Here is a 10,026-nt window from a genome sequence, read left to right on the forward strand (position 1 = left end):
CATCAGTGCTCAGTATCACTGCTCAGTAGTATCATCAGTGCTCAGACTCACTGGTCAGTGCTCACTGTCTTGTGCTGCATCGTGCTGCTCAGTGTCAGTTCTCAGTATCACTGCTCAGTAGTATCATCAGTGCTCAGTATCACTGCTCAGTAGTATCATCAGTGCTCAGAATCACTGGTCAGTGCTCAGTGTCTTGTGCTGCATCGTGCTGCTCAGTGTCAGTTCTCAGTATCACTGCTCAGTAGTATCATCAGTGCTCAGTATCACTGCTCAGTAGTATCATCAGTGCTCAGAATCACTGGTCAGTGCTCAGTGTCTTGTGCTGCATCATGTTGCTCAGTGTCAGTTCGCAGTAGTATCATAGGTGCTCAGTATCACTGCTCAGTAGTATCATCAGTGCTCGGTATCACTGGTCAGTGCTCAGTGTCTTGTGCTGCATCGTGCTGCTCAGTGTCAGTTCTCAGTATCACTGCTCAGTAGTATCATCAGTGCTCAGTATCACTGCTCAGTAGTATCATCAGTGCTCAGTATCACTGGTCAGTGCTCAGTGTCTTGTGCTGCATCGTGCTGCTCAGTGTCAGTTCTCAGTATCACTGCTCAGTAGTATCATCAGTGCTCAGTATCACTGCTCAGTAGTATCATCAGTGCTCAGTATCACTGGTCAGTGCTCAGTGTCTTGTGCTGCATCGTGCTGCTCAGTGTCAGTTCTCAGTATCACTGCTCAGTAGTATCATCAGTGCGCAGTATCACTGCTCAGTAGTATCATCAGTGCTCAGAATCACTGGTCAGTGCTCAGTGTCTTGTGCTGCATCGTGTTGCTCAGTGTCAGTTCTCAGTAGAATCATAGGTGCTCAGTATCACTGCTCAGTAGTATCATCAGTGCTCAGTATCACTGGTCAGTGCTCAGTGCTCACTGTCTTGTGCTGCATCGTACTGCTCAGTGTCAGTTCTCAGTATCACTGCTCAGTAGTATCATCAGTGCTCAGTATCACTGCTCAGTAGTATCATCAGTGCTCAGTATCACTGGTCAGTGCTCAGTGTCTTGCGCTGCATCGTGCTGCTCAGTGTCAGTTCTCAGTATCACTGCTCAGTAGTATCATCAGTGCTCAGTATCACTGCTCAGTAGTATCATTAGTGCTCAGAATTACTGGTCAGTGCTCAGTGTCAGTGCACCTCTTTTTCTCTTTTCTTTGCATCATGTGCTGTTTGGGGACTATTTTTTTTAAAGTGCCATCCTGTCTGACACTTCCGTATATGTCCAGTGGTTCTGCCATTTGATATAATTCCCGACATTACCGCCATTTAATTCCAGTGATTTTGTCATTTTCTTCCAGTGATTTGGACCAATAATACCATTGATTAGAACGAATAATTCCTGTGATACTGGCTTTTAATTCTAGTGATTTTGTAATTTTCTTCCAGGGATTTGGACCAATAATGTCATTGATTATAACGAATAATTCCAGTGATATTGCCTTATAATTCACATGATACTGGAGTCTAATTCTAGATAGGCCAGGTGTTTGTGTCGCTTAGCTTAGCCATCCAGCGACCTTGGTGCACCTCTTTTTTTCTTTGTATCATGTGCTGTATGGGGAATAATTTTTTAAGTGCCATCCTGTCTGACACTGCTGTGCCACTCCTAGATGGGCCAGGTGTTTGTGTCGGCCACTTGGGTCACTTAGCTTAGTCATCCAGCGACCTCGGTGCAAATTTTAGGACTAAAAATAATATTGTGAGGTGTTCAGAATAGACTGGAAATGAGTGGAAGTTATTGTTATTGAGGTAATAATACTATTGGATCAAAATTACCCCCAAATTCTATGATTTAAGCTGTTTTTGTGTTTTTTTTTAAAAATCCCCGGAATCCAAAACACATCCAAATCCAAAACCCGAAAGGGTGGTTTTGCCAAAACACGTCCGAATCCAAAACACGACCGCGGACCCGAATCCAAAACCAAAACACGAAAAATGCCCGCTGCACATCTCTAGCAAAAATACACTTTTATTTCTGTTAATAACATATATGTTGTTGCACTATTCACAATCCGTGTTAATCTTCCCATGACCGCAAGTTGCTCTAGCCGTAGACAATGGAAACATCTTAAATATTTGCTAAGGGCAGGGCAATACAATAATAATAGATATTTCTCTTACGTCCTAGAGGATGCTGGGGACTCCGTAAGGACCATGGGGTATAGACGGGCTCCGCAGGAGATAGGGCACCTAAAAAGAACTTTGACTATGGGTGTGCACTGGCTCCTCCCTCTATGCCCCTCCTCCAGACCTCAGTTAGATCTTGTGCCCAGAGGAGAATGGGTGCACTGCAGAGAGCTCTCCAGAGTTTTCTGTGGAAAAATAATTTTGTTAGGTTTTTTATTTTCAGGGAGTCCTGTTGGCAACAGGCTCCCTGCATCGTGGGACCGAGGAGAGAGAAGCAGAGCTGGCTTGTAAAGTTGGGCATTGCTTCTAGGCTACTGGACACCATTAGCTCCAGAGGGAGTCGGAACACAGGTTTCACCTGGGGTTCGTCCCGGAGCCGCGCCGCCGTCCTCCTCACAGATGTCGAAGATAGAAGCCGGGTGAGTATTGAGGAAAAGACTTCAGGCGGCAGAAGACATCAGATCTTCATGAGGTAAGCTGCGCGCCATTGCTCCCAGTCACACACACAAAGCAGGCACTGAAGGGAGCAGGGCGCAAGGGGGGGCACCCTGGGCAGCAATAAACCTCGATTTGGCCATAAATACGAGGTATTAGGCTGTGGGACAGTAAATCCACGGACCCCCGCCATTTTATTACTATATGATGAAGGGACCGAAGCCCGCCGTCGGGTGGGCGGGGCTTGATCCTCAGCACTAACCAGCACCATTTTCTCCACAGAGGCTGCATGAGAAAACGCTGGCTCCCTGTTCTCTCCCCTGCTGAGCTTCACAGGTTGGAAAAAGGAGGAGGGGGGCATGCAGTGAGTGGAGATTACAATTATAAACATATAATAGCGCTATCTGGTCATATATTCCAGTGTTTTTAAGCGCTGGGTGTGTGCTGGCATACTCTATCTCTCTGTCTCTCCTAAGGGCCTGGTTGGGGTTTTGTCCCCTTATAGGTAACTCCCTGTGTATGTGGGGTGTCGGTACGTGTGTGTCGACATGTCTGAGGCGGAAGGCTTCTCCAAGGAGGAGGTGGAGCAAATGAGTCGTGTGTCCCCATCGGTTGTGCCGACTCCAGATTGGATGGACATGTGGCATACGTTGCATGCAAGTGTGGCACCTTTACATAAAAGGCTTGATAAGGCTGGTTTAGGGGGGACATCAGGCGGTCAATCCTCAGATTGGACCGACTCACAGGGCCCGTCGGGGTCTCAAAAGCGTCCCTTAACACAAGACACTACTACCGACACGGATTCTGATTCCAGTGTCGACTATGACGATGTAAAATTGCACCCTAAGGTGACTAAAACTATTCAGTGTATGATTGTGGCAATAAGGGATGTGTTGCATATTGTGGATGAACCCTCAGTCCCCGACACAAGGGTACACATGTTTAAGGAAAAGAAACAGATTATAAATTTTCCCACATCTCACGAATTAAATGAGTTCTTTGGAAAAGCTTGGGAGACTCCGGATAAGAGACCGCAGATCCCCAAAATAATTTTTATGGCATACCCTTTCCCTAAGCAGGACAGGGAGATTTGGGAATTACCCCCCACTGTGGACAAGGCCCTGACGCGCTTATCCAAGAAAGTGGCGCTACCGTCTCCTGACACAGCGGCGCTTAAAGACCCAGCAGATCGCAGGCAAGAAACTACCTTAAAGGGTATTTATTCTCATACGGGTGCTGTGCTAAGACCGACGATTGCGTCAGCATGGGTGTGTAGCGCAATTGCAGCTTGGACAGATGAGCTGACAGATCAATTTGATACTATGGATAAGGATACTATATTCCTAACTCTAGCCCATATAAAAGACGCAGTCTTATTTATGAGGGATGCTCAAAGGGACATTGGATTGTTAGCTTCTAGGGCCAATGCCATGTCTATCTCAGCGAGAAGATCCTTATGGACTCGCCAATGGACGGGTGATGCGGATTCCAAGAAACATATGGAGGTACTACCCTATAAGGGGGATGTATTGTTTGAGGATGGGCTGACGGACCTGGTTTCCACAGCTACAGCAGGTAAATAAAATGTTTTACCATATATTCCCCAACAGCAAAAGAAAGTAACACCCTATCAGATGCAGTCCTTTCGGTCGCACAAGTCCAAAAGAGGTTGGGGATCCTCTTTCCTCACCAGAGGTAAGGGCAGAGGCAAGAGAGCACCTGCTTCGGCAGGTGCCCAGGAACAAAAGTCCTCCCCGGCTGCTCCAAAACCCACAGCATGACGCTGGGGCTCCCCTGAGGGAGTACGCACCGGTGGGGGCACGTCTTCGACTTTTCAGTCAGGCCTGGGTCAGTTCGGACCTGAATCCCTGGGTGTTGGAAATAGTTTCCCAGGGTTACAAATTGGAATTCGAGGAGGTGCCCCCGCGCCGATTCTTCAAATCGGCCCTTCCAGCTTCCACATCGGACAGGGATGTAGTGTTAGCTGCAATTCAAACGCTGTGTATACAGCAAGTGATAATCAAGGTTCCCCTGGACCAGCAGGGAAGAGGTTACTACTCAACCCTATTTGTGTTACGATTCACCTGCCTCTAATGTTTGGCAGGTGAATTACAAGGAGAGAATTACTACTGGAGGTGCAGGCAGATGCAGTGTGACATAGAAATGGTTAACCAGACTTGACTGGGGAATACAGTAATAACTTGAGCACGTTGTAGCAGAATTGAAGGTTAGCAGACTATGGACTCTCCCTTTAATACTGAAATGTGCAGCATCACACTTTACACTGATTATGGACAGCAGGTGAGTAATATAACACAGCTAAGAGCCAGGACTTGATTACAGGACTAGAATGTATCACAATCACTGTTGCAGGTAATGAATGTCCACAGAAGTGCAGGAATACTAAGTATTTATTATAGCAGTGGTATAATGAGGTATGGCAGAGGAATCACAGTAACAATCCAGGGTACAATATGAGCTAAGAGTAAATGGGTTTGCAGACTGAGAATTGCAGCAAAGTAATGAGACAGTTGAATAAGGAATCAGAGTAATATAATCCACAGAACTGATTGCAGGATTTGTATAATAAAGCATAACAGCATGCAGGCATAGAAGGAGTCCATAGTAACATGTAACACGAGTAGTGAATACTAGAGAATCCACAGAGCACAGTGAAAAGTCCATAATACTTAACTAAATAGTTCTGGCATGAACATGAGCTGGCAAGAATGGTTGTGGCAGGACAACATGAACTGGAAAACCAGGCTTCTCGGCATGAACAGGAGCTAGGACGAAGACACCAGGCAATGCAGGTAGTTCAGGCAGGAAAGTAGTATAATATCACCGGCGTCTGAGAACTCAGCTAGCTGGCCTTTAACAGCCACACTAACCAATGAACAAGGCCAGGCTGGGAGTGTTCACTAGTAATTACAAACCCTGTGCACCTGCTGAGCTGCATGTACACAGAGCCAAGGAACAGAACACATATGTATCAGCTGACACCAGATACATACTGAACAGAATCCTAACATTACCCCCCCCCCCTTCAGGGTGGACTCCGGACACCCGAACAGGACTAAGGGAAACAAAAAGTCTTAGAGATAAATCATAAATTCAAGATCTCCGACGATGCTTCTTCTTACGGGACCGTTTTGGTTTTACCACTGGAAGCATAAAGACATTGTCATAGCTTAGAGGTGGCTCCAGTAACAAAGCTTCTTCAGCTACTGAGTCATAATCCAAATTGGAGTCAACGTCACAAGGCAAAACCACAGCTTTCTTAGCAGGAGATAAAAACTTGACAGACTGAGCAGATGATGAGTTCAAATGACAGGAATTTTCAGAAGACCAATTGTATGGGGAGGAGAATGACATACAGCCAGAAGTTATGTACTTGGTTTGTTGTTTTGAAGATTTTGGAAGCCTGCAGTCTTTGTGAGATGAAGAGTCATTCGTGCGCTGGTTCCTCAAAGGAGATCCGACTTCAGTAATAGAAGATTCTTTCGTGGACAAGGCAGGACTCCCAGAACATTCAGAAAAAACAATTTCAGGACCACTAAATCTTTTAGTTACAGCATTACTGAAGGCTTTCAAGTCTCGAAGAACAGGATCGTTGGAAGAGATGAGTGGTTTAAGCCATTTCAGAGCCTCCCCCTTGAAGGCCATGCCCAAGAATAGAATTATCTCCGCATCAGAGGAAAGGCATGGACCCAATTCCCGAACTCGAAGTAACAGATCTCGAAATTCCTCCAACCTTCCATTAAAGATAATAGGGTCTGGGTCTTGGTCAGGACCAACAGAATGAGAGTCTTTAGCAGGATCAACAGACTGGACTTTCATTTCAGGCTTGACAGAAGGAAGAACTTTCTCAGGACCAACAGGACATGAAGCCTCTACTTGAGACTTACGAAACTTAAGGTTCTTCCCGGGAACCGGTAGGGCAGGAAATTTCTCTTTAGGATCAGCAAGACATGGAGACTCATTAGCAGAAGCAGTTAACTTAACTTTACTGACCGGAACAGGTAGACTTTGACTGGAAATAGATACGACAGAATTTGAATCTATGGACAACTTTGAACAGTCTGATTTTGGGGTGAATCTTTGTTGTACCGCTTTAATGAAGGCAGGAAGATAAGTGAGCAATGGATTTTTGGACTTGATGAAGGGTTTGGCCCAGTCCAAAGCTTCCCCTCTGAAGGATCTGAGGAAATAATTAACTGCATTGGCAGGAGTGATGCTGATTGACGAGTCTGATTCGATGTATACGAGATACTGACGAGCAAGGGCACGGAATTGGGCAAGATCTCCTTCAAAGACAATATTCCCTGGAGTATTACAATGGAGATCTTTCTTGGAACTAAAGCTAACAGATGCGACATGATAGTGTTTGGAGGCATTTTGGATACAGTCTGAGAAAGCTGTGTTCACACTGGAAATCAACTCTGAGGCATAATGTTTAACACTAGAACTTGAATCAGATGCCCTTTCTATGGCTTCAGAACTGGACACAAAAACTGGAACCCATCCTGGGACTTCAGGGTTTGATGACCCTTTTGGTGAGAGGCCATCAACTACCCTTTCTGGAATCTGGACAGGCAGAGCCCCCTCCTGAAGCTGGACAGGCAGAACCCCCTCCTGGGGCTGGACAGGCAGAGCCCCCTCCTGGGGCTGGACAGGCAGAGCCCCCTCCTGGGGCTGGACAGGCAGAGCCCCCTCCTGGGGCTGGACAGGCAGAGCCCCCTCCTGGGGCTGGACAGACAGAACCCCCTCCTGGGGCTGGACAGACAGAACCCCCTCCTGGGGCTGGACAGGCCTTGGCATGACCTCTGGCAAGGCGGGCACCTCTCGGACCTCTGGCAAGGCGGACACCTCTCGGACCTCTGGCAAGGCGGACACCTCTCGGACCTCTGGCAAGGCGGACACCTCTCGGACCTCTGGCAAGGCGGACACCTCTCGGACCTCTGGCAAGGCGGACACCTCTCGGACATTTGGCAAGGCGGACACCTCTCGGACCTCTGGCAAGGCGGGCACCTCTCGGACCTCTGGCAAGGCGGGCACCTCTCGGACCTCTGGCAAGGCGGGCACCTCTCGGACCTCTGGCAAGGCGGGCACCTCTCGGACCTCTGGCAAGGCGGGCACCTCTCGGACCTCTGGAAAGGCAGGCACCTCACGGACCTCTGGAAAGGCAGGCACCTCACGGACCTCTGGAAAGGCAGGCACTTCACGGACCTCTGGAAAGGCAGACTTGGATGACTGAGTGACCCTGAAAGACAAGACAACATTTGGACTGACCGTTGACACGGCAGTCCTCGCTTGCCCGATGGAAGGGAAAACAGCGTCCTCATGCCGTGAGGCAAGGACAGGCGGGTCCTCATGCCGTGAGGCAAGGGCAGGCGGGTCCTCATGCCGTGAGGCAAGGGCAGGCGGGTCCTCATGCCGTGAGGCAAGGGCAGGCGGGTCCTCATGCCGTGAGGCAAGGGCAGGCGGGTCCTCATGCCGTGAGGCAAGGGCAGGCGGGTCCTCATGCCGTGAGGCAAGGGCAGGCGGGTCCTCATGCCGTGAGGCAAGGGCAGACGGGTCCTCATGCCGTGAGGCAAGGGCAGTGGGAACCCCTCCTGGGGCTTTGGCACACGAGTTCACTCCTGGGGCTTTGGCACACGAGTCCCCTCCTGGGGCACAGCCAGTCAAGACCCTTCCTGGGGCACAGCCACTCGAGACCCCTCCTGGGGCACAGCCACTCGAGACCCCTCCTGGGGCACAGGCGGTGAACACCTCACTGCTGATAAAAGACTTAATAGTCTCCTGCTGGTTCCCAAATTTAAGTTCTGAGCCCCTCGTCACAGGACTCCAATTGTAAATAAGAGTTTTCTTTTGGGCAACCTTTTTGGGAGAAATAGGGCCTGGAAGAACATTGAGTGATTTATCAGCTTGAACCCTGGAAGGCTGAAGTTTATCACTATTTCTGAACCTGCATAATGAACAGTCTTTAATCAGGTGTTCTGCACTCCCACAATAGAGACAGAGACCATTCTCCATACGCCGCTGGCGTTCAGCTTCAGAAAGCCTGGGTCGCAGGTAACTCCGAAATCTCCCTTCACCCCAACCTGACGAGGGAATTTCAGTAGTGGGGAAGCAAGAGTCTGTAGTCACATTGGTCTCAGAAACCTGAGAGTAAGCTTTGAAAAGGTCCAGAAAACTCCCAAAAATTTCTGGTATCAATTGAGTTATACCAGTAAAAAACGTTTGTAACTGCTCAATTTTCACGAACAAATTACTCAGTCGCTCAGGATTCACTCCACCATGAGACAGAGAGGACCTGGAACAGTTGCAAGAAAATGTACCAACAATATTGTCCTCACCAGGCTGATTATGGCAAGGATTAACTGCCTCCAGGACACTTTGAGAGGTTGGAATACTCTGCTGCTGCTGCAGCAGATCCACACGAGAAGATATTCCTAAAAAGGCTTGTAACAGCAGTGTCTGTGTACTCTCAAAGTTCTGCAGCTTGCTCAGAAGACCCGGAACTGGATCTGCAACATCAGTCTGACCGGCTGAGATCTGGACTGGACTTGAAACGACTGGGTCCATTCTGAGCATACTACTCCAGTAGTGTGTTTTATGGCCGGTGATAATGTTACGATTCACCTGCCTCTAATGTTTGGCAGGTGAATTACAAGGAGAGAATTACTACTGGAGGTGCAGGCAGATGCAGTGTGACATAGAAATGGTTAACCAGACTTGACTGGGGAATACAGTAATAACTTGAGCATGTTGTAGCAGAATTGAAGGTTAGCAAACTATGGACTCTCCCTTTAATACTGAAATGTGCAGCATCACACTTTACACTGATTATGGACAGCAGGTGAGTAATATAACACAGCTAAGAGCCAGGACTTGATTACAGGACTAGAATGTATCACAATCACTGTTGCAGGTAATGAATGTCCACAGAAGTGCAGGAATACTAAGTATTTATTATAGCAGTGGTATAATGAGGTATGGCAGAGGAATCACAGTAACAATCCAGGGTACAATATGAGCTAAGAGTAAATGGGTTTGCAGACTGAGAATTGCAGCAGAGTAATGAGACAGTTGAATAAGGAATCAGAGTAAAATAATCCACAGAACTGATTGCAGGATTTGTATAATAAAGCATAACAGCATGCAGGCATAGAAGGAGTCCATAGTAACATGTAACACGAGTAGTGAATACTAGAGAATCCACAGAGCACAGTGAAAGTCCATAATACTTAACTAAATAGTTCTGGCATGAACATGAGCTGGCAAGAATGGTTGTGGCAGGATAACATGAACTGGAAAACCAGGCTTCTCGGCATGAACAGGAGCTAGGACGAAGACACCAGGCAATGCAGGTAGTTCAGGCAGGAAAGTAGTATAATATCACCGGCGTCTGAGAACTCAGCTAGC

This window comes from Pseudophryne corroboree, chromosome 9, assembly GCF_028390025.1.
Source record: "Pseudophryne corroboree isolate aPseCor3 chromosome 9, aPseCor3.hap2, whole genome shotgun sequence".
In the NCBI taxonomy this organism is placed as follows: domain Eukaryota; kingdom Metazoa; phylum Chordata; class Amphibia; order Anura; family Myobatrachidae; genus Pseudophryne; species Pseudophryne corroboree.